Source organism: Sparus aurata, chromosome 2, assembly GCF_900880675.1.
Source record: "Sparus aurata chromosome 2, fSpaAur1.1, whole genome shotgun sequence".
Classification (NCBI taxonomy): Eukaryota; Metazoa; Chordata; class Actinopteri; order Spariformes; family Sparidae; genus Sparus; species Sparus aurata.
In genome coordinates, this window is record NC_044188.1 from 5,782,471 (window position 1) to 5,808,316 (window position 25,846).

General features: G+C 42.9%; 1 protein-coding gene across 3 annotated transcripts in view; it reads left to right on the forward strand.

Moving 5' to 3' along the window:
* cntn5 (contactin 5) overlaps positions 1 to 25,846 on the forward strand; it is a 121,547-nt gene that overhangs the window by 18,406 nt on the left and 77,295 nt on the right. The window lies entirely within an intron of this gene.

Consider the following 25,846-nt stretch of genomic DNA (forward strand, 5'->3'; position numbering starts at 1 on the left):
AATATGTCTTGAAGTCGCAGCTGTCCCCTCCTCTTTATTTTAATGGTTATTGACGTGGGCCAACAGACATGTAGTTAGGGTCTGGCTAATTGAAAATGACAACTCCGGTGGAGGCGAAACCCTCGAGACACTTGGGTGTGGGGGGGGGGGAAAGCATACCAGCAGTGACAAGAGAGAGTCTAGGGAAAGAAACTGTCTCAACAAGGCAAAGGCACCCAGGGGAGTCCTATTTTCCCGGACAAATCTGAGACTAATAAAGTGAGGATGGGCAAAAAAAAAAAAAAATGTCCCGCACATCGCACTTCCTATTCAACATGTATTTTTATATATAATGCGAGCACAGATATTCAAAGACAGTGATATGCTATCACACTGCATAGGCTGTACAAAGAGATTAGAGTCAGTATGTAGAGCACTGTGGGTATATTCCTCTACACTGACAAAAGGAAATGTTTTTTTTTGTGTGTGTGTGTGTGTGTGTCGCATTGGGCATCCTGCAAATCTGTAAACAACATGTTTTTTCACTGTCCAGAGAATCCAAGAGTGTAATTTTGTTCTCCAAACACAACAGTGACTAAGAGTGTATGGGTCCCGGGCCTGTTTCCGTGCTAAGATGTGAGATGACATGCATTTGTTGGATTAAGGAAATTATCTCGTGTGAGAAGTGTTGGTGATCCTGACAGTGGAAAAAACCCTTTCCCTTGGCCGCCTTCCTATCGAGCACTTTGTTTGTAAGGGAGGCCCGCTGGTCCCGCAGAGCCTGGAAGACAAACGTCCCTCAGGACTCATCTGACAACTTAATTTATATAATTGCTCAGAAGCATCTGCGTAAGAAAGACTGACTTTCGGCGCCCTCCTCCACTTGTCACTGCTGTGAAAGAGTTGGATTTGATGTCCAGTGAGTCAAACAGACAATCTGAAGGCACGCTGATGTTGTCATATGAGAGCATGTGCCAACTACAAAAGTAGGCAGTGTTAATCTGATTACTCTTCTTAAGGAAAAGCGTCGTATTCCATCCTGCGTTTCCTCTGTTTGTGCTCTGATCTGGCTGTTGTGATGCAGCCCGCAGATTGCGTACTTAATCCTTGCACCATGACAAATGTGTACATATGTTAAGGAGTAATGCAATTAACGTGAGTGACATGACGGCATTAATCCATGGCCTTTTCTCTCTTCTCCCTTCTGCAGCCCACAGTTCCTTTGGTAGTTGGCTGCTTATGTAAATGGCTGTAATAACTTTTCTGGTTTGAGGATACATCCAACAGCCTCAGGTTGATGAATTGTGCAGTCCCTTTATCTGTTTGTCTTTCGGGCTGTCCCCGTTGTATTAACTTTGAGCAAGTTACCTGCAGATACCTGCCGGCTACTGCCTCTAATGGCTATTTTCGAAATGTTAAAGGTTATTAATTGGAGGGTTGGAATAAAGCCAAGTGTTTAAATAGTATACGAAACAAGAAAACACACTCTTCATTCAAAGTATGTGATAAACGTGTTTGTTTTCATGCATTATTTGTCAGGTAGTTGAGCATTTGCCTGTTAGATGAAAGCCTGCACAGTAGCACGCCTCACACAAAAGGATTTCTTCCCCCGTCACATCCCTCATGTGTTGGGGTAGGTGGTAGTAGGTTTGATTTGTCTTTGGAAGTAGTCTGTCGGTGAAGTGAGCGTCGAGCATTTGCGGAGATGCTATGGAGAGAGTGGTGGCGATGGTGATGGTGGGGAATAGCCCGAGGATGGAGTGTTTTTCAGTAGGCAGCTCCTGATTTTATGTGACAGTAAAGGGCCTTATCTTCCAGGGCCATGATGAAGCACAACAGTCTTTGATTTTTTATCTTCCAAACGTCTAACAATCTCATGCTCGAGACAGATTAGCGGGATGAAGGTGTAGAAATGGGTTACGCGGTTTCGTGGGAGTCGAATACAGCCAAATACAGGGTCTAAGGCGATATCTGCATCGTGCTGATAGTACAAAACGAGAGATTACCGACGTACTTTTGACCTTCGGGTTCAAGAAAGTGAAAAAAAATATGATTCGCGAGCGAGAGTGAAAATATGATTTGTCCTGTGATTTGATTATTTTTGCATCCCTGACATAAAAAGGGGGGGGGGGGGCTGGCATTTAAGGTTCATGCTTAATCTTTCTGTTGAACTTGTGGCAGCAGTGTGTTCTTGTCTCCTTATCTGTGTCCAGTCAATCTGTTAAAAAAAACACAAAAAAACCATCAGGTTGTTTTTTCGTGCAGTCGCAGAAAGCATCTCACTCACAGTGTTGTTTGTACATTTATTTCTGTTTCTCATTACCTCAGACAGGGGCATTGATCCCCTAAATAATTAGTTGAGGGGGCGTTTTCTTTTTATCCCGCTTGAAATTCACTGGAGCCCAAACCTCGACAAGTCGTCCTCTGTTTCACCGTTATCTTAATAAGTCAGACCTCCAAGCGTAACTCTGGGCGAGCATCAAGCGGTGGAGACGCCGCCGAAATCAACAGCACCTCACGAGGTCGATGAAATTTCACGTAGCATTTGTTATTGCACCCAATTACGCGGAATTACCTTTTTACATTCTGATCTTTAACCCTAATGAAAGGGTCCTCGGGCCCCGTTGGTTAACAATCCTGTTTGCTAGCTCATTAAAGCCGAATTGCTTCTCGGCTTCTTGTAAAAAGCACGTCCTAAAACAAATAATACACAATATCCTCGCAGATTATGTTTTCAATAATTTATTGGATCTTAAATCCTTTGCTGTTGCGTCATTCATCCTTATTTTATTGGGGGTTTTTTCATTCCCACCTGCTGCAGTGTATATTTATGCGTTCCTTTCATACACGGGTGAGGTTTTAGGTGTGTAAGCACTCTGAGTAACGTTTTGTTTGCCTCTTGTGACAGACTGTTGAAAGGCTTTTCAAAGCTTTTCTTATTTATAAACCACACATGCCATTTAGAGTTTAATGCCAAGTCTGTAAGAACTGAAACTGTTTTTTTTTCTTCTTTCCGAAACCCATAAAAGTAACCCCCCCCCGAGGTCCAAACACTGTTCGGTACTTCTCAGATGTTTTTTTTTTTTTTCTTTTTGGTAGTTCAGGCCTTCTCAGTGTCCGCCGGCTCATGATGAGGATGCACTGTGACATCTCTCGCAACCCAGTGGGCATTTCTGAGATGAAGGCGGCGGCGGTTCTGTACATTAAAAGAGGAGAAGGGAGAGTTTTTGCGGTCACCTTTCTTGCAGCACTAAGTCATGCATCCCGCAGCCTCATGATGAGCTGCTGCGTTCCACTCTCATGCCTCCTTTCTCCCGAGAGATGAAATGTGGACGGAGGTATCTGTCAGAATACGACTAACAGGCCTGCCATGCTTAGCTGTACTTGTGCAGTATACCTCCCTGCTCGGTGTCTTGTGACAAACACTGGATTTACTCTACCCAAGAGTGCTCGATGTAGTATAGTTTTCTCTGTCTTGTTCCGTTATGTTATGAGATAACGACGCTCGTGTGAGTAATACCGTTAAGTGATTTCACGTCTTCTACCACTGACTTTCTGATGAAGAGCTTTCGTCTGATACATTAGCCATACGCGAAGCGAATGCGCAGCCTGCGATATTAGCCAGAAAATGGCATTGTGTTCTACAGGAACGCATCAGTATACAGAATGCATGCTTTAACAAATGTGGGACTTAATACCGGTAAAATGTCCTCCAGATATTAGGATGGTGTGAAGCTTCATTAGGCGTCCGGATAAGACAGAAGCGCTGATGCATTCTGCAGGAAATAAAGCAAAGAAAGCGGCTCCGTGGAGCTGTTAGTCAAAGCCACTATTGGGGCGCTGAATGCTGATGTCTGGTCTTGCACAGTTTTATGATATCAGCTGTCAGCGTGACGTGGGCAGAATCGTGGCTGCAGAGTTTTTATTGTTCGGGACAAACAGAGAAATATATTACAGTGCCACAAATTGGATTAAAAACGGCGGCGTGCGAGGTGTTGGTGTGTCCCTTTTTATCTCTGGCGTTATTTCAACACGTAATTTATTCACATGGTTGACATTTTATTTCTCAAAGTCAAAGTTCAACCTGCCTTTTGTAGCATCTCTCAAAAATGATTAGCTCATAATAAAATGTTAAGATAAGCGCCGGGTGAGAGCTTACTGAAGTGTCTCATTTTGCGGCAGTCCCGTAGATCAATACATGCGATAGCTGATATAACGGGAGATTAATGGGCGATGTGACAGCACGGGGTGAAGGAGCAATGCTGTTTGAAGAAATGTAAATTCAAATATTGGAACAACAGAAACCCTTTAGGGCGCAGCCGTTAAAAAAAACAAACAAACAAACAAAAAAACATTGCACACAAACAGGGACATTGCACAGCTGTAGCTGTAATTATTCAGAAGACTTGCTGAATGTCAGCTCTCTTTGTCTTTGAGTTTCTAATAAATCAGCTACTTGTTACTAGTACTGAACAAAGTAGGATGGTCTGGAACAGAAACGTGATTTTACTGTATCTAGTTAGTTTCTTTCTATGAAATGGTCTCATTGGAGACATTGGACTGAGTTTAACTTGCCGTCCAGTTAGCCATCAATTTCAAGAGGGTGTTGAATTAGCTGACTTCTAAAAGTGTTAAAAAAATCCATCATGGTTTAAAACTGTTGATCAGAGGAATAGTAGGAAACCATTGGCAGAAATACGCACCACGCTACTCGCATACACAGTGGCGTGCGCAGACTTTTTGAAGGGCAGGGGCGAAAAGAAGGGCACTTTAGCGCGCGTTTTGGCTCCCAAGAGGGCGCTTTAGTGCGCGTTTTGGCTCCCAAGAGGGCACTTTAGCGCATGTTTTGGCTCCCAAGAGGGCAGTTTATCATGTTTTAACCAGCTGAGGGGGCAGTTTAGTGTGTTTTGCCAACCAAGAGGGCACTTTGGCATGCTTTTTTGGCTCTCAGGAGGGCACTTTAGCACGCGTTTTGGCTCTCAGGAGGGCACTTTAGCGCACGTTTTGGCTCTCAGGAGGGCACTTTAGCGCGCGTTTTTCAACAATTGGGCCATGAGGGGGGGCAACTGCCCCCCCTGCCCCCCCCTTGTGCACATCACTGCGCATACACATGTGTGAACGAAACAGGAGAAACAACTTCAAAGTGCTATTGGAGGACAAAAACTCCGCGGAGCTTAATATTAAATGCGTACGGGTATATGGGTATAGATATGGGGGACGATTGATAAGTCTACGGCCTCAGGTAGACGCAGCCAATTTCAGATAAACTGGCACAACATAGTCCCCTCCTGCGTTTACTTAGTGCAGCTTCTTTGTAGAGGCTGGAGTCTTGGACCTCCAGAAAGTGCTTCACAGCAGCGATAACATCATCATCACTGTCACAGCGGCGACCAGCGAGCTCCTTCTTCATTTAGAGGAGGAGGTAGTAGTAGTGTGAGGGTGTCAGATCAGGTGAACGGGGCGGCCGCCGGACGAGTTCAAATCTGCATTCCTGGACGGCAGCCATCACCGCTGTGGACTTCGGGGCTTTTCTCAGCCGGTGCTGACTTGCGATTTTCAGCAACCCAAAATAGAAACGGCCCAAAAGTTATTAACTTCAAACTTTCTGCGTCATCACTCATAGAGTTGACCTGCACTTGCATGTAACGCAACTCAGGCCATGAACTCATCAACCCCCCTCCATAACGAACCGTCCTGTTTAGATTATTTTAATTAAGTTATTTCAAATGGCACCACAATAAATCATTATGAGATGTGGTGTTGTCAAAACAGCCCGACGAAAAATTCCTTTGTTGATTATGTTTCCTTTTAATCTAATATTTTCAGCTGATGTTGTGCTGTAATGCATTTTCAATGAGTGAAAACCAATTTTTGAATCTTAGTTTATTTTTTCTATTACTCACATGATTATCCATGCGCCATAATCAAATCTGTCTCAACCGCTACCTATAACTCTGTTCCTTTCTATTAACGATCATAGATTAAAGTGAAACTGAAATACCCGATTTAGCCGCCGATGTTAACCAGCGAGTGTCATCACTGGATCTTCATGGAGGAGATGAAGACACTCGATCAGCGAGGGAGCCAGGCAGCGGAGACCCCCATTCAAATAAATTGGATTGAATTGATGAGATCTGTACTATATCATCGGCACAAAGATGCCACGGTGACTGGGAGGAATCGCACTGGGAGGGAGCATGTGACACCGAAACCCATAGTTACATCTCAGTGGCTGCTGTGCTCTGTTTTCCAGCTGTGACTCCTGAAGAGTGACCACATATTAGAAATGTCTGTCTCTATCACAGCACTATCACATCTCTATGAAAACAATCAGAGAGGATGAAGGGAGATTGTATTTTCTTTTTTTTTTTGAAAAGCACCTTTACCTTAACCAGCTTTAATATTACGGTCCATAGTATAGTTACCATAGCAACCCGTGCCTCTTGATTCGAGGAGGAGAAAATCAGGTCACATTATGGCGATGTTGGATTGCGACCTTTTACTTCGCCAACACATCTAATAGTTGGTTTCCCTTCTCTCCGACCTGCCACTCGGTGTGCGTCTCCACTTCTCACTTTAATTGTCTGCATTCAGTCAGATATCAACATGATGCAAATCATGAATTTTAATCAGGATTAAAAGCATCTTGTAGCATCAAAGCAAGACTCTTAAAAGGGACTTTGAAAAAGACCGTCTGTGCTTTTTCACATTTTGCACTTGCCTCATTCCATCAGGGGATATCTCTCTTTACCTCGGCTGTTTCGTTGTTCAGTGGCTTCTGGAGAATACAGATAAGTGGGAAAATACTGAACAACACCAGTATACACTAATGATAAAGAGATGCTATATGTATGTATTTGTACGTATGGAGCATTCAAGAGAGAGAAACTGTGAAATGTCTGGTGGTAATCAGCAGATAGAGTTTGACTTTTATGTGCTAGCTGACAGCTCTGCTGTTTTGATTTCATTTGTTATTCTAACTTGCTGTTACCAGAAAAGCAACTTTGGGCACAAAGACATACAGATAGCTGTGATTTAAATTGAGACATTACCATTGAGTTTTCCATTGCGGCTAGCCAGTCTTCCATTACATTATCTTGTGAAACAACATTTTGTTCCTTTTTGTTTCGTATCCATTCTGATACATTCAGCATCACTGCCATTCCCCGTGCAGCGCGGCTTTACAGAATAAAAGCTCGCCGGTGCCGTACCTCAGTGGTCTGGATTCAGATTGATTCATTTTAAGCAGCCAGCCTTTCTTTTTTGTTGTGAGCAGTGTAACATTCATGCATAAGTGGGTGTGTTAACTGCACTGACCTGAGCTGAAGAGATCCAACAATGAGCCTTGAGACAGTCCCCTCTTGTGTCAGATCGCATACTCATTAAATCTCAATTTTCAGCCGAGCTCATTTAAAGTACAATTGCGAGACACGCAGAACCTGCTGTGTGCTGTCGTCTGCTGTGAAGAGGGACATATTCCACTGCTAAGCTTCAGCTGTTCAAAACTGGCATTTGCGTCGGCATTATAGCTGCAATGATTAGTCAATTAATTGATTAGTCAATCAAAAGAAAATCGCCAGCTGCACAATTTTAATAATCAATTTTTTTTCATGCTAATTTTCTTTGAGCTAAAATGTCAAACGTTCACTTTTTGCAGCTTTTGAAATGTGAGGATTTGCTGCTTTTCTTTGTTACTTATGATATAAAATAAAGAGTTTGGGTTTTAGACCGTTGGCTGGACACAAGAGGAGACGCCACTTTGGGCCCGGGGGAAATAGTCTTGACATCTTACGGACTAAACATCAGGTTGATTCTGATAGTCGAGGCACTGGCTGAGATCTAGAGTCGGTCCCTCTGTGCTGTATGTTCCCTGCTGTCCTCTCGGGATGGGTTAAATGCAGAGAACCAGTTGTCACCATGTTGTATGATCCTTGATATAAATGATAGAGACTCTCCCTCGATTCTTCTAAATGATTAACTGTGATAAAATTATAAAGAAATGGAAAAAAAAAAAGGAGCGTACTGGTCTCGCATAACTGGACTTGTTCTGTCGCTGGAGAAAGGAGCACACTGGACTTCACCTCCCAGTCAGAACGGATGAAGTCACAGGAAGTTGTGAGGTTAGCTTTCCTCTGTGAGAGCTGTCCGGCAGTCGCTTGTCAGAGCTAACGTCAGCTTGTCTGCCCGGGCTAGCTCGACTTGTTATTTCCATGTGTTTAGTCATGGTAGCTCTAGATGGAGTAACACGCTCGGGCTGGCGGTACCCAGCTAGCTCTTTGAATCTCTCGCCCTCTAGCACATTGATTTGCAGCATATCACTTTGGACCAGCGCATCGCACTTTCTCCCCCCTGGCTAGAAGCAACGTGATGTTTGGCTCCGAGCCCTCCTCAAGCACGGCATCCGGCCGTGGTGCTCAATGTGGTACAGCGTGGCGTCGGAACTGCGACTGAACTGACTCATAGCATCACACATTTTAACTTACATTTGACTTTGTTGCCTTTCTGGAGGAAACGCTCCCACACTGAGCTCCTTTAAGCGCACTCACTTCACGTCTGACCTCAGACTGCTCTGAGAGACTTCAGTCGAAAGCGCGTCTGTATGTAAATTAACCTATAGACTGGACAAAAAACAGTCCTCAGCGGTTACCTGATCAATGGTTAACTGTTGACGTCCCCGGTGTGCACGGATGTGAAGTAGACGCTTGAAACGTTCTGTATGTAAATGTGATCAAAATGACGCTTTACATACCTCACATTCAGTTTTGCCAGGATCCAAACAGCCTCTTTTATTACCTCTGCAGTTAAAAAGACGCCGGCTTTGTCTAAAAAAGCTGGGCTGAGTCAACACAGACGGATATACCAGAGGGATATTTCTGGGCTGATGTGTTATTTAGTGTGTGCCAGCCACCGCCTGTGGCAAAACAATGTGTTGTCATTGTGTTAGAGTCAAAATGAATTGATTAATTCCTATATTTTCCTCCAAGGAAAGAAATAGTCTAAGACCTCGAAAGGAGGAGATGCTTTTGGGGGAGGGGCGGGGGGGTTTGTGCCCTTTGGCAGTCATAGGTGTCATCCTGTAAATGTGTTTCATTTGTGGTGAGAAAAAGGATTTTAATTACAAAATTAGGGGCTGCAAAATGTAATTCATACCAGGCTACATTTCATAGTCTACAAATTAGAGATTTTATTGAGCTTGAGCAGATGGAGCCCCGCTAGCTTTTTCAGAACCCAGTAAATTAACCACGTTGCTTGACCCGTCTGCCCCCTTCATCTGATACGAGACGTGGAATAAAACAGAAGGTTTAGTCGCCTCTTTGAAGGATTGCGATCCCGACGCACCGAGCTGATAGCAGGCCGAGTCGTGTCACCGGGTCACCGCCGATCATCTAATCGCCTGTTGCCATTGTGCTTTCGAGACGACGCCGTATTACTGACATGCTTATGATGAATGAATACATAAATAATTGAACTTGAAACGTGACGGTATTGGTTTCCAGGCCCTCCGCTGTGTGAGCGTGGGCACATTAAAGCTCCGCACAGCTGAGTTGGCTAATTTAAGCAATCGGGGCTACATGTGGTCTCTGATGCTGTGAGCACTTTTTCTCAGGTGCTGATTTTTCTTTCTTCTCAAGAGAAAGGTCAGCTGCCCCATTACCTTATCGTCATCTAGATGGATGGCACAGGCTGCGAATTTGTTGGGTGACATGGTGTACGTTGAACAATAACAAGAGTTGCTTCATTACTTCTTTTACAGGAGAAAAAAAAAAAAATACCCAGAACTGGATGCAGTACCTGATGCTGAGAACAACAAACAGCACAGCCATGCATTCACGTGGAGCCTCGATGAATCTGGCTTTATACTGTGAAGCAGGTGCAGGAATGTTAATGTTGTAGTTTCTATTAACAGCATAGAAACATCACAGTTGGTCAGCCATTAACTCCACCAGCCTTTGCTCACTAGCTTCTGCACACCTGCTCTCTTTACCAACACTGTTTTCTGCAGCGTTGGTAATGTGGTAATGTGGTTGTGTTGTGTAATTTATATTTATTTTCCAACAAAACAAAACTAATTTGCTGTCCAACTTAGATCCAGATAAGGGAGGGTCAAACACCGCCACTGGTTTTATAGAAAAGATAGTAAGTACAATGAGGATTTGTTATTCGTTTTGCAAAACGATGAACTTGTGATGTGGTTGGGATTTAAATCTTCTCATGGGAATTATGTTTACAACACTAAAGAATCTTTTCGCCCGTGTGAATTCCCTGGCCAGGTTCTCGGCTGCTGTTTGTTTCTGTAATCAGCAAAACTCACAGAATGACTCACAATGAATAGGAAGAGCGATTTTTGTCGGTCGGCGGCGCGTCCAATAAAGCCGTGTCCGGTTTCAGACACGTACAGCTGTGTTTTTGAGGCAAGCGTTTTATCAGAACATGCTTCCACCGGAGTGAGAACACAAATATAAACAGAGGGCGAGCCTTCTGTATGTCTCGCTGAAACTAGTAAATATCAAATGTTCAAAGATCTCTAAGGAGAGTTGCGTCAGTCTGAGATGTGGGAGACGGCGCTCAAAAATGACAAACAACAGAAGAGCGCTGTGAATCCTCCCAGGGGAACAGTTTGAGCTTAACTCAAGTTTGTGAGCATACAGACAGAGAGAGAGAGAAAGAGAGAGTAGGCTTTGAAACACACAGTGGGGAAAAAAAACAAATGAGGTGTGAGAAAAAATGAAATTTGACTCAGACAGGTTTAAGTTGACCTTAAAGTTCGGATCACAAGACTGGGCTGTTTTTTCCGATTCGCAGTGGAATAAAAGGGATTGATGAGATTGAGATGATACTGGTAAGGAAGATAAAAAGTCTAGAGAAGGTGGTGTGAACCATCAAAATCAATCGGATGAAAGGTTAGTTAATGACAGAAGGTACTGTTGATAAATCTTAAACAGAAAAAGGCAGCAAAAAAAAAATAACACAACCTAACTGACAAAGGCTAAAATATTATCAGCATACAAAGTAAAACCCATCCCAACAAATCACCAGCTGCTCATGTGATCCGATGAACCGGACTGAAGCGTTCACCTTGATGAAGCTCAGGTGTTTGGTTATCAGGCTGTTGCTGAAGGCCGAAGGTATTCGAGTGCAGTCGCGGCTCCACAATCTGCTTTTGCCTCGTCACAGATGGGGAGAAATCGGACGTCAGATGGACTGCTGCTTATTTTTTTTGCTCACTCCCGAGACTTTGCGTCTAATCCTTGCACCAGTTAAACATCTGTGACACCTTCTTCTATTCGCTGCGTTCGTCTGCCGGCTCACCAGCGTCCGCTTTTGTTCGCTTACCTTCACAGTTTGATTGGTGAAAGGAATAAATGAATGATTTCAGGAAAGTTGATTGTGACTGATTTCATCTACTTTCTGGTTAAGCTGGAGACCTTATTCGTTTAAGCACTGCTGTGGTTTTTTAGCGTGTTTAATGTCACGCAGTGGCTTGCGTTCATTGAAATACCGATCCAGACTGCTTTTATCAAGTGTAGCTAATCAGCTTTAATTGTGTAAAATGGCCAAAGGATAGAATAAAAATCATGGCTTATGACTGCTGTGCTCTCTGTAGGCTCGTGTCAGTACTATTTAGGCTTGACTGAAAAGGATTTCTTAGAGAAACAACACTTTGTCACTCATTTTTACAATAAAATACTACGGCAGAGATGGCAGTCAACTGATTCATGTCCATTATTTACTGAACATTGTGCACAAAATACATTTTTTCTCTAGGTGAATTTCAAACTGTAGCAGCAAAATGAAAACGAAATTTGAAAAAGAAACGGAACGAAAGCAGAACCCTGATATTTGGTGGGGATGTTTCTGCCTGCTCACATCTAAAAAGGAGAAAACTGAGGAAACACAGCTCCCTCGCCACAATAAAATGGAGTGGGTTGGGTGTACCAGTATGACTCAGCCACAGTCGGTTCCAGAGAAACTTTTCATCCAAGGCTTATTGATCGGTTTCAAGTTTTCTTTTGTAAATGGAACTCTGAGTGAAGATCAAGACTAGATCCATCCATTCTTATTTGAATATCACATTTCATATCAAGTGAGTGATTGTTATATAAAAATGCGCTGGAAAGATGTATTGCTGTCTGAGCATTATTGTATTTTGAAATGAGTTTTGTGTTTGTTACAGTGGCGTGATATCACTCGTTATCACTTTATCAAGAATGTTAGTGCACTGCTGCCTGCGTCAGTGCTTGAAGGGTAATTAAACATTCAACATGAGAGTGTGTCTTTGGGAGTACTACTGCTAATATAAAAAGATAAATAAAAAATATGCATAGAGCCTTCTGTGGCTCCAGAGGAAGCTGCATGTAATCGGTTAAATTTCCTCCAGGGTTGTCGGTGAGTTGCTGAAATGCATTGCAATGAAATTGCAAGTTTTTTGTTGTTTTTTTTTTTTTTGCAAAAAAAGGAAGAATACATGGACTGACAAAGGTGATCTCTCTGGTTCTGGTGTATGAATGTTGATCATTTACTTCCAAACTGTTTCTAATGAGTATAACAGTGTAATAGCAATGCTAGATGAGTGGATTGCTTTTTTAAAACCTGCCAACTACATTACCCACAATGCAACCACTGCGTTACATCACTAAAGGTGATTAACCACGTTTGTGCCAGTAGATTGCAGTGTGAGTCGCTCAGAATGGAAGTTTTGGATCATGATTTTTTCGGGGATCATTGATTGTGTCCTCTATGATGCTCATGTACATTTATTATGTATATATATATATACTGTATATGGTGGCAGCACATATAAACAAAGAAATACATGTCGACTTGCTTAACTTTCCTTGAATTTTAGAGACAACACTTTTTGTGCTCCATGGTGAAACATCAAGATACATAATTATCGGGGTAGTTTTCTACTAACTACAACATGGTTTCTTGATGGTGTGTGTGCTCTGCTGGCAGCCACCTCCAGCTCAGCTCATGGACTCTGCAATTAATCCAACATTACAATGACTCGACATATTCAGAAAATAAGCAAAACAATTGTTTGGGAGAGATGGGTGAGTAGAAAACTTGCTCATATTTTAAGATATTAGGCGTTCGACCACTCGCATATCATTTGAGTGGTTTCCAAAGACTACATGGTGGGGATGATTGTGTGAATGTGCCGGCGTTGCGGCGACAAAGGTGACATTTGAAAGTGATATTTTGTAATTTGCCTCAGCGGGGACGCTGATTTTGTTTGATTTTGAATATTTCATTTCTCCGTGACGGGGATTTGTCCATCTCTTGATAAATACACAGAATAACAGTTTGCCCTTCCAGTGATCCCGGGCAGCTGCGGAGATGATAAACACTTCTGTGGCTCGCTCCTCCTTCACTCCAGGAATGAGTGTCACTCCAGCAGCCCCGGCGTGCATCCCCTCATTGATTCCCGAAACAATGATGGATTTTAACATTGTCAGAAAATGCAGTTCATGATGATATAAGCTTATGGAATGGGCCTCATTTTTACTGCAGCGACTGCTCGCGCAATCAATAATTGGCAGGCCGAGAGGCGAGCTCCACATCATTTACAAATTCAGAGAGAACTTGTTTCAGAAACCTAACAAGAGAGTAACATTAAAGTGAGAAAGTCTCTGTTCTTGTATTCCCTCTTAACCTATTTTCCAACTCATCTCAGCTTGCCCTGAATTCCTTCGCACAACTTCGTGTGTGCGCCACTTCAAACCGCGGCACCTTGCTCGTCTGGCTTTGAAGTGTCTGTGGCTTCTCACATTCAGCCTTCTCCTAGGACACAGAAGCATTTCAGGCGCATGCTTCACGCACACTTCTTCATCACGACAGTCATCACCGGCTGCACATGTAATTTTACCACTGTCAAAGCCCGAGCTCCATTCAGGTGTGCTCTATCTCGTGGCGAAGACAATAATTGCCTGTGCTGCTCTTCCCTTTGGTAATTGTCTTTTGATTGAGGTCATCAGGACAATTAAAACCATTGAGGGGTGAAAAGTGGCAGCGAGAGACTTGAGACAGCTCTGCTAGGTGGTAGAAAAGTGTGAACCAAACGTACAGAAGAGATAATTGCTTGTCGGGAGACCCACTGAAGTCAGGATAGCACACTGCAGAGAACGGCTTTGTCTACACTACTTAATCAGAGTGTATTAATCATATGCCATTTTTTTAAAAAATCTGTTGAAGGTAGCAGGAGGGCGTCATCCGAGATCATGGGAGCCTAGTTATCCGTCTGTTAGGTGTGCTATGTCTGAAATCTCTTGAATTCACTTATTCAGACCAGATCAGTTGTATCACCGCTCCTCCCATTCATTTTTTTTTTTTTTTTTTTTTATGCTGTGGCAGAAAGCTGAAGCAGTATAATTTCGGGAGAAACACGACCTGACATCACGCTGCGATAGCCAATCACATCGGGCCGGCCGGTCAACTGCTCGGTTTATAAAGGCATTTACGCTAAATTCATAACATGAAACTAAATATAGCCTCTACCAGAGTGGTTAAAATGTGTTTTTTATGTTTTTCTTGACATGACACGTTTGGTGTCACGGTGTTGCTTAGATACAGAAAAGACGTGCAAAGGCATTCAGAGATCCAGCAAAAGTTCCTGTGATGTTGTTTGGTGCCTCAAACAACACTGTGCTGCCAGGAGACGGCATCAGCCGGAGAGGAGAAATACTCTACAAACACAATGCGGACGGAGGAAGCCTCTCATGAAGATATGTCGCTCTCAAGACGGGAGCTGGAAACTCGCCGTTGTCTAGGTGGAGTTCACGGAAAGAAAAAAAAAAAAATGAGGGAATATATTTTTGCTTTTACGTTCGATATCAATTTCATGTCGTGACAACATTGTGCGTCGGTGCTGCTCGGCTTGGGTTTAGGCAAAACACTCGGTCGGGGTGAGGAAGAGATGATGTTTTGGCTCTTCTGGTTCCGTCGCCACAAAAGCAGCTGGAAAATATCCCAACGTCTCGTCAAAAATCTCTGGTGCTGTCACGCATCCAGATGTTGAGACACCATGTCGAAGAGTGGTGTCTTGCTTGGAAACCATCTCACCCAGTTGTAACACCAACACCATCCCCCTCAGGTCATATGGACATGTAATATATTGTAGAAAGGTCAATATAGTGAGCATGACATGTCAACGTGAATCTGAACAATTCAGTGCTAAACGCTGGGTCAGAAAAACAATTGGTTGTGGTCAGTACGGGGTTAATTTCTCCTGATGATGTGCATCTCTGCAAAAAAATCACGATGCTGTGTCAGACAAGACAGGAGATACGATTTCAGTTGTTTGCTGTAGAGGCCCTTAGCTGTGGGGGCCCTTAGTCCAATCATTGTAATTCTGTGAAGGCTGGTTCTTAAGAATAAGACACACCACTCAGCCAAGTTTTGTCAAAATCGGGTCAGTAGTTTCTGGGATGTCACTCGTGACGGAGGAGACGGAGACGGATAAACCGTTCAAATAATGAATAGGAAACCGTTTTCTGAGCATTCACACATCGTTTGCCTCGACTGTAACCGCCAGCTGAATGTCAGGTGTGAGGACAGTTCGGAAATATGCACTTATCTCCTGGAATGCCTCATGTCTTGTGTGACAATCGCATTTTTTATTTTTTTTAACCTACACAAAACATTCTCTGCGAGTGTGCACCGGCGAAGCGTGGGCAGAGGAAAGTTGTCTCTTCTGTCTCTGTGTGGGAGACGGTGGTGGATTCGCACTAATACATGCTAAATAGTCTGAGGGCGTATGAGTAACATTTGTCAGGGCAGAAGTTTTGTGATTTTGTTGTAGTGATGACTAACTGCAAGACTACCAAAAATAACCTTAATTGTCTCTGTTACAGACAGGAGCTGCAATCACAGCGCTTTACACTTTCGCTCCAGTTTTAGAGGTTTGGGGACACGATTCGACGCAAACTTCGGAGACACCGTTTCCAGCTGAATGGACGGTTGAGCATCAGAAGCAGCAGCGAGCAGATCCACGAATGCACCGATTGAAAGCAGCTCGCTGAAGCTTCAGCATTTTGCACTTATGCTCGTAGTGTTTACCCCAATTAGATTGCCCATTTGGATAACCATCGGTGACCCTATTTTAATAGACGTCACCTCTGGAGAATATCAACCCGCTGGCAAATGTTCACGAAATAGTGATGAAATTCAACGTTAAGGAGTTGTGTACACTCGGAGGAACCAGACAAACTGACTTTTTGCAAACATACGACTGGGATCTGGACCTTTCCCTAACAAACAAAAAGAAAATCCTTTCAAATTCCCCTTTTACCTGAATTACAACCCTACACTGCATTCAGCAATCTTCCATCGCATGTACAGATAATCTTTCAGCACCCCTCGAGGAGTTGCAGCCTCCTGCATGCATCAGGCTCGTGTGCAGCCCACACTGCAAACACTGCTGCACTGTCTGAGCCTAAGGACCACAGGCTTTCAGTGAGAAGTTGTTTGAAGTGAATATATTCAGTATTTTATCCATATTTCAGTCAACCAGCAGATAGTAGCCTAAAGCAGAGTACACAGTTTATAACCCTGATAACATCTTCTGGTAGTTTTAGCTAGCTGTTACCATGCGGGATGTTTAAATTAATCTGTTTCCATAGTCAACTTGTGTAATTAACTATTTAAACTAGTATGTGTGTATGTGGCATGGTAAATACAGCATGAACAAATAAACAATATATTTTACATTTTAATGGTTATTTTCCATAACGTTCTGTTTCCAGCTCGAATGTTGCTGGCGTTTCACAACCTTAGTTCATGCTTTAACACTTTTCTACAAAGGAGAATTGCTGTGAATAACTGAAAGACTACACGAGCGGATAGCATCTCTTCTCGGATCGCTGATAGCCTCCATTGTTCCATTCAAAGATCGCGTGCATGTAAACCTCATCAGAGACAATAACCCTGATCAGGAGCGCTCACGTTAGACTCGCCGTTACATCTTCCTCGTCAATGTCAGACTGTAAACGAGACTAAAATAGGGTGTGTATGATAGTTGAACAGCGTCTATTTGATAACACACAATCGCTTATACCAAAATGTTATTAGAACTAAAATCATTCTTGAAGAAAAACTCCACTCCGAAGCAGGATTTACATCATGCCCTTCAGATTATTTTTAACAGCAAACACAGCGCCTCTGTCAGCTGTAAATGTGAACCGCAAGACTTGAATCATGATGTCACCAGGTGACCTTTTTGGAGCTGATCCAGTGAGACTGAATTAATGAATGACGCTGGCGGCTCAGAGGATTTTCATTTTAAATATTGCATCTCAATGAGTTTTACTTGAATGTAGGGCTTTCAGCTGTGATTCACAGAATGGCCCAGTAAAATCACCACGGGTGCTGTCCCGGTGTCCCAGGAGTTGTGTCATTATTCACTGTCTACGAAGCAGCTCCAGGATTTTGCCTTGTAGATGACATCATAACTACAGGAGAAACTATTCATATACGCATTGATAAGCCGTGGAATGGACAAATGTGTACATGCGTGAGAGGTGAATGTCTCTTTCACCGCTCACCATAATGTTTAACGATAGTCTGTTAAAGTTCATGGAGAAAATGTAGTTGCTGTGCACATTTAATAGTCATGTTTAAACATCTCTCTGGGTTGATGGATGCCAGCAGAGCTTGCCAGGTATTTTTTTTTTTTAGTGCGTCATCCTCGGCTCAATTAGATCCCTAAAATGTCAAATGAGTGTGCATTATTTTTCTAAGCAGAGAGAGGATTTTCATCCGATAATGGAGGTTCGGTCTGGTCTGGTCGTTGATTCACTCACACACTCACAGTAAACACACGGATGTTCACTTAGTCCTGCTCAGTTGTGCATTTATTTTGTTATCATACATTTGCTCTCTCCTCACAAATAATATATTTTCAATACGTTATTCATACAAAGAAGCAGCTCTAAAAATAGCAACACGTAAGCACGACATTAAATGTTGAATGAGACATTCCCGTGACGCTGCTTAGTGGGGGGGGGGGGGGGGGCAGGGGGGAAAGGGCAGTTGCAAGAAATAATCTTTAGATTTTGCTTTGAGAATATAGCATGTGCGCTATAGTAGCGGTTCGCATTAATACAAGACTCCCACAGGTCCGTCTGGTCCCGATGCAGTTTTGAGTGGTGTGGGTATGTTTTAATAGCCGCGGGCGGTGACGTTAAAATGCTGTGGCTATGATGAAAACATAATGAATGTGCTAACATGGAGATTGTGGGATAGTTAATTGATAGGCTGGAACCAAGTCAGACTTGAGCAGAATGATGAGATGATGGAGTCTGTTAAAATCTTTTAAATCTTTCAAGGGGTGCTGTAGAATATTGTCCCACACTTTATAGAACATGGGTGGAAGCATTGTGCAACTCAGTGTTAGGCTGATCCTGACTGTGCCCGACTCCGCTTGACACCCAGCGGATCCAAGAATCAACATGGAGCGTGTGTGGAGCCGAGTCGGGTGGAATGAAGCCTGGTTGCTGACAGCAAGTTAGACGGCTTGCAACTACCTGCCACTCAAAGCGTCCATGCTCTGTATAATATGATAATTTAATATGATGTATAATGAGTAGGTAAATTAGGTATAGAGACAGTAAACATTTGTATGTACCAGGCTGTTAACACTGACTCACTTTCGGAGCCAACCTCCAGTGGCAATTTGAGAAATTGCAGTTTTTGGCGTTTCCACGCTGGCTTTCATTTCTTTAGCCCCTGAGATTGCGGCTCGGTTACAATATAACAAAAAACAAATTATGCAACAAATTCCTTTCACATGCAACCGTTTGCCTGAAATTAGCTTTACAGTAATTTTAATTTGCATGTCATTTTCTGGGAGCGGGATCTGGGCACAGTCAAGACGTCTGTTGGCCACAGCAGCGGTGAAAATCTCTGTAACACAGAGCAGAAGGAAAATGTGAAGCAGTCGGGACCTGATATGAGATGAACTTGGCACTGCTCACAGATTGGCCGCGTTGCCTGCATTTCGACACCTTGGATAGCTATATAAGTGCTGTTTACCTCGCCCTCGGGCTACACGCCATTTCACAACGGATGAGTGACGAGTGTAAGGAGAAGGGAACTTGACCAACAGAGGCGGTTGATAGATGACACACGTCCTGCCTCAAAGCAAAAGAAAAAAAAAATGCATACAACAGCTTTTATTCTTTTTTTTTAAGTAGAAATGTGGTTTCTTTATACCCACACAGCTACTTGGATTCCCTGTATAAGCGAAGGCTCACCGCTGGCCACGGTGTAGCTCCGACACAAATTGATGTAAAGTGCTGGAGGACATGCTGAGTGGTATGTGTGGAAGGAAAGGACGGCATAGTGGTTTACTTCACCCATATTTTTTTTTTTTTTTTGCCAGATCAAGGACCGAAATGGTGAAAGTCCTATGAAAAGGCCACTTCACAGACACGCACCATTATCCCCCTGCTGTACCTGCTCACTCCGGTGAGCTGTTTTAAAGAGTTTGCTGCGGCTTTAACATGACTTAGCTAAAGGCTAATCTAGAAAAGATGTCCTATTAACGAAGGGCTTGTTTTGGTCAAAAGGAGTGAAACTGTGATGAGAGTAATCCCCGTATTATCATGTTTTTAAACTTCATCCTCTCGCACTCGGATTAAAACCGGCCGTGTGTGTAACGAGACTCTGAAGAGCTTAGGAGTTTGTATAGACTGAGGTACGATGTGCACATACCTCTCAGCAGTGTTTGCTCTCTTTTTAAATGGCGCCAATAAGAAATGTTATGTTATGTTTAGCAAAAGTGTAGCCGTACAGTTTGAGTGCCGCTGAGACATATGAAGACGTGTGATTTTCAGAACAAATTGTGCTCCTTTTTTTTTTATGTAGGCCACTTTTTTTTTCAAGGTCGTACAAATTCTAAGGCATTCGCAACACGAGCAGCAAAAATAAACACCCACCCACATAAAAGAACCTCATGTTAAATGAACTACTGCACAGAAAATTAAATATTTACCTGTAGTAATAACTTCATCCTCCCCATAACGTAATAATAAAAGCCTGTTTTGTCTAATATTTATAAATGCAATCGTACATATGGCTTTAAAGTAAATTGACAACTCATGTTAGCTTTTTGCAAAATGCTATCAAAAGTTCTGCTCTGCGTAAAGGCCTTTTAAAACCTTGCGCAGTGCACCATTCGAGGCATGATTTGTTAAAAATGCCCTAACAAATCGCTCCCACCATGAAAAGTTATCTAACAAATGAGATGAAATTAATTTTGATCTGCCATTATGCAGTTTCTCCCCGGCTGTAATTATCCACCCTGACGTCTTATAAGGCTTTTGATTATGACTAATCACCATTTCAATTCTTTTTTTTTTTTTTAAATATATATTTGTCACATAACATTCAGCTCCCTGTAAAAGGAAGCGTGTTTCTTTAACAATGACTGCTCTGGCGTCGGTGTTTTGATGTCGCTGCTTCTACAGCCATGAAGTTTAACAGGTTTCGGAGGTTGGCAGAGTAACTGAAAGGGGAAAATGCACTCCAGCCTTTTGTTTGAACATGATGACATGTACAATTGCTGCGCCTGTTTAGAGATGAAAGTGTGTACGTGGGAAGGGGGTAGAGAGAATCCTGTATTGTCCGGGTCCAGCTGCCACTGTGAAATGAAGCTTTTGAAGTAGGTCAAGGTATGCTCGCCAGTGGCAATTCAAATAAACTCCGCTGCACTGGCATGTAGAACTTCTGGGTCTGTGACTACCTAGAACATAGGCTAATTTATCAATATTCAACAATATAGTTAATCACTTATTTAGCTGCTGATAGGGCTTTGTCTTGTATAAGTCTGTAATATACAGTGTACCCATGTCTCCGAGTATTCAAGTCACAATATCCACAAATCAATGAGAGCGCTCAGCGGAGATAAGTGTCTCAGAGAGCAGTGAAGTGCTTCTCACACATATTTTTAGGATTATTATTATATTCAGTGATTACTAAGGAGAAAGGCCGATGTTTGCCTCTGCCACTGCCAGCTACTTGTGCCGCTTCTGCTAGTGCAGTTGCAGATGCAACCACAACTATGGCATGGTATACCGTCTTCACTACCATTACTGTAATCACCACATCCTCTCATTAATGTCATGAGCACAAATTACCCAGCGGGTGAGAGAGCTTGCATTTTGTGATCAGGAGAACCAAAAGCGGGCGCAGCGTAACCCCACCTCGCTTTATCATTTCATATCAATACACAAACTGGCATTTTTAGTAAACGGAACAAAATGCGAAGATGTGAAGCACACGACCTAAAGCTCGAGAAAACAAACTGCACAAATGACAAAAGAAAATGTCAGTTGATCTTTTCTGTCTCCCTGATTGCTGTATTCTGGCGCCGCGCTCTACCACGACGAGGATGCGCTGATTACACTTCTGCTCGCATCCTTGCATAGACTAAGCGCTACCTCGCTCGATGCACAAGGTGTATGCTAATTGGAAATGCTGACAAGGTGAGACAAGGGGGTGGGAAAATTATAATTACAATCAGGATCTGGGTATGTCTGGGTATGACAGTTGTCATCATGGCCTCCACTTGTCTTCCTGACTCAAGCCTTTGTCAAAAACCTAAACAGGTGAGAGCCTTTTATTGTTTAAAGCATGAACATAAGAGCAGAATAGTTGTTGCTTCTTCCAGAACGAGTCGGTGAGTTTCTCTTATAATACACATCATGTCGGCGATGAGAGCACAGCTACCGTGGAAACGTTATCAGGCCGATGTTTGTGAGTCGGTGTGTCGATCCACAGACTGTGTAATGATGCCTTTATTGGTTTCATGTGTTTATGTGCCCTGAGGAAACACAGCGATGAAACCAAGAAGAGGCATCGCATCCAGAAGCGTCAATGCACCCTGCACAACCACCTCATTTATAAACATCTGCCAAGGTGCTGATCACTTGGGCTGAAGTGTAGCAGAATCAGCAATCCCCATTTGTATGGTACACACCTGGGAAAGGTGTTCGGTACGAACTCGTTGTTAGGAGTTATTGGGTTGTTATTGTAGACTACTTCATGGCGGAGCAAACAGAGGAGATTCCTCTTTCATGGATTCAGCCGGACTCTGATATATGATTCCTCTCCTGGACCGGCTTCAGTAGACTGCAGGTCTGCACAACAGTCCGTGTGCATCAGTGAAAAAGGTTAGAAGAATTGTTACATAACATATATATATATTTTTGAGGATACTCAAATTGGGATAATTGTGTCTATTTAATTGGCGGGGTGTGTAATTGTTATGTATGCGCTTTACTTGTTGTTTCCTGTCATTTATTTCTTGTTTCGTTGGCAGGTGTTCCTGCCTAATTAAGCCATTTTTATTTGTATTTTTTTTCCCATGCCATTATGCTCTGAAGCCTATAGCGTCTGTGTGGGCTTGTCTCGAGGAAACCAAGAGACGTTTCTACCAATTTATTTTCCCCCTGTATAAAGTATATGGTTGACTGGAAAGTGAAAGCTGAGTCCACGAATGACATGTCTGGCAGGAGTCTGCGAGACGCTGAGCAGTCAAGTAAGGTGAACTTTAGGCTGTCTGAGCGCTGAACAAACTTTATACGATATACACAAGGGACCCATGTTCTCCCAGAATCATAAATACTTGACGGTAGACATGCGAGATCCCAAAACCCAGTTACTGTAAGACAGGTGATTAAATATTAAATATTTTGATCATAACACATGTTGTCGTCGTACTTGCCGTGATCGTGACTTCTGCTTACTGTGAAGTCCCAATAGTTTGTATCTTTGGGAATTACATTATATATTATTCAGAACCACGTTTGGATATTGACACTATAACGCTGCTTGATAATCTGATGCGCAGTACTTCCTCTTCTCCTTTTTTTCCTATCTGTTAATAAGCCGTTCATAAGCATCATTCATGTTTAACATTTAGTTATCTTGGACACCTTTAATTGAATGACTCATAATGAAATGACTTCATATAAAAGTCAGTCCAAGCCTCACCTTAAAAAACACTGCATAAGCTTGGAGTTCTTCCCTTTTGGATTCGCTGGACGATTTACAGATGATGTGTTTGTTGGTATTATTATGGGGGGAACATTATTGGTCTAACTTTCCAAAATAACCCAAGCTGAACTTCAGAATGTGTGACACGCACTTGGATTGGTGTGAACGTGGCCTCAGAAGAACTTCTGTCATAAAAAAAAAAATAAAAATACACAGCGGGCCGGAGATAATCAATCAGAGGAGCTTCTGGATTTCTGTAGGAGGAGATGTGATTCAGACTCCAGTTACCGACTGGGGGCTGATGTGGAAGTTGTTCAGTCCAACACGTACCCAGGGGTTTGTATGACAGCAGGCTGACCTATGCAGCCGAGGATGAAGTGGAGTGCTGTAAAAAAGGGACAGCGAAGGGCTTCCTTTCCTGGGGTGATTTGTGCTTTTTAATGTATGCAATGGACTTCTTCCCATATTCTATTGCACTGCTATTGTATACATTCTATTTTTATTCCGCTGTATGCAAGTGGGATGAAAAGAAGGTTACAGTGAGGTGAAGGAGGGTAAGAACCTTTTTTTTTTTTTCCTAAAAGGAGAGCAGTTTTCATCAGCCTGCGCACACACCGCTGTCAAAACAGCAGACCTTCAGCTATTGCATTCTTTGCATCGGTGAGCAAAGACAGTGAAAACTAAGAAATAGCTAAATAAAGTGCCACCCCCTCCTCATTTAAAATGTGTTAATTTATTTCCAGCTGTAAAGAAAAAGGCTTACATCTACAGAGATGACTGGCAGATCACATATGGCGAATACCCTACAAACTGACAGCAGAAACAGCTTTTATTCTAAGTAAGGTAATGGATCATTGTGTTTGTTTGTCTCCCTTTCTTTCTCCCTGTTTTTCTCCGTCTCTAAATAACGGATAGCCTAATTGCTAAGTCACTGGTTGTTTAACCCACAAGTGCAACTGCTGGTGAATTCTGGCAGGATAGGGAGCAAATGAGGCGAGGCGAAGACAAGGAGGCATAAATGATGAATGTGAGACGACTCCTGCTGGATCTGGACACGCGTTCCCTCAACCCACCGAGCTGCCTGTGCCGCCGCATTAATGATCTAAATGACAGACAACTTAAATGAAGACGAGAGAGCCAGTTGGTGCGATGAGAGAGGGAGAGAAACAAAGGACAGGGAGCGCTGACGCAAAAACACGTTGACTGAGTGAAAATGTCGGATGAATGGAGAAGTACTGCTGTGGAGATGAATGGCTCTGAGGGAGAATACCAAGGTCAGCTGATCTTACACATCAGAAATGTATCCAATTAGCATCGACTGAAAAAAGAAAAATACAGCCGTGCTGTATGTAAAGGTGCAGCGTTTTACACGCATGTTCTCCTGAATATCACTGTGTTTGTTCCACTTGTATCTGTTGTTATCATTCCCTCTCAGCGCAGAGCCCCACTTGCAGGTAAAATGTGGTTTAAGCAGTGTTATGACTCAGTGTGCATGATTTATTAAAATTGCTGTCTAAACAAAGAAGTGATAATCCTGCTGAAACAAATTCAACCACAGCTCAAACCAACCATAAACGTTTAAAAATAAATTATTTGCCATGTGTGCTCCTTTAGATACGAGCCAGTTAATTATTTTAGGACACCCTGTTGTGTTTAAATGCTTCTATAGATGACTTTTTCAAAATAAGGAATAAAATGTATGAAATATCCAATATCAATTAATTATAGTAAAGTTGATCATTATTAAGAAATATTATTTACAGCAGCAACACATTCCTTAGACTGCAAGATGATGTAGTGTGTTATGTAGATAACATAGTGAGATTGTCGCTTGGTTTGGTGATGTTGTGCCGGCAAAACTGCTTCGTTAGATTTAGAAAAGTTCATTATAACTTGTTCAAATAAGTATGTTATGTCGTGTATGTGGTGTTAGTTATCTAAGCATGCAGCGTAAGTTTCACACAGAACGTGCTGATTAGGTTAAAGAAAAGATCACGGTTTGGGTTCAAACTTTGCGTTGCGTCGCTTAGCGTAAGCACGCTACGTAAAATAACTAACCGAGCCAACTTTGACTGTTGTTTTCACATTAATTGCCTCCTGGGTAAAAGTCCTTAGTTTGACCAATCCTTCGTCCCTACAAATGCTGTGTCACAATTCAGGGTCTGCATCCTTCGAAGGAGCATTTGGAGGCCAATCACTTCACAATGCCGCGCGAAGGTTGTCCCAATTCGAAGGCTCCTCCAAATGCAGCCCACAAATGTGGCCTCCTTTCACCTCTTTTTGGAGGATGCACTGCTACTATCCTTCGTGGCCTCACATATCCCGAGATTCTTTGCACACCCAAAAAAGAAGAAAGAAAGAGAAAATGGCGACACGGCTGGCGTAGATCGTCACTTTCGTGGGCCTGAGCGGCAGAAATCGTGATGTCAGGGTAAAGGCGGGAACATCTGGTGACGCAACCAGGAGATACTACAAAGGCTAGACCGTCCAATTTAACAAAGGTTGACGTGGCCTTCAAACGTCTCTCGGAAGGACTCGCCTTCGAAGACCGCAAAGGCCGGGTCCTTAGAAGGATGCAGACTCTGAATTGAGACACAGCAACAGACTTTCTCACTTGCTTACAGTCTGCCTCCTGACTCCCTCCCTTACCCCCTTCTTAATTACTCTGGCCACTAGACGTCAGCACCATTGCAAACACTGTCTATTCAGCCCCATTGAAAAATCAAGCAGTGTTGGACAGGCTTCGGGGCACATGTGTCGGTTTGATAATCAATAAACCGAACGTGAGACAACATGTCCGTGTGTGTTTGTCAGGAAGATATTTAAATGGCTTCAAAGATTTCAGGCTAACACTAGAATGTTAAATTTG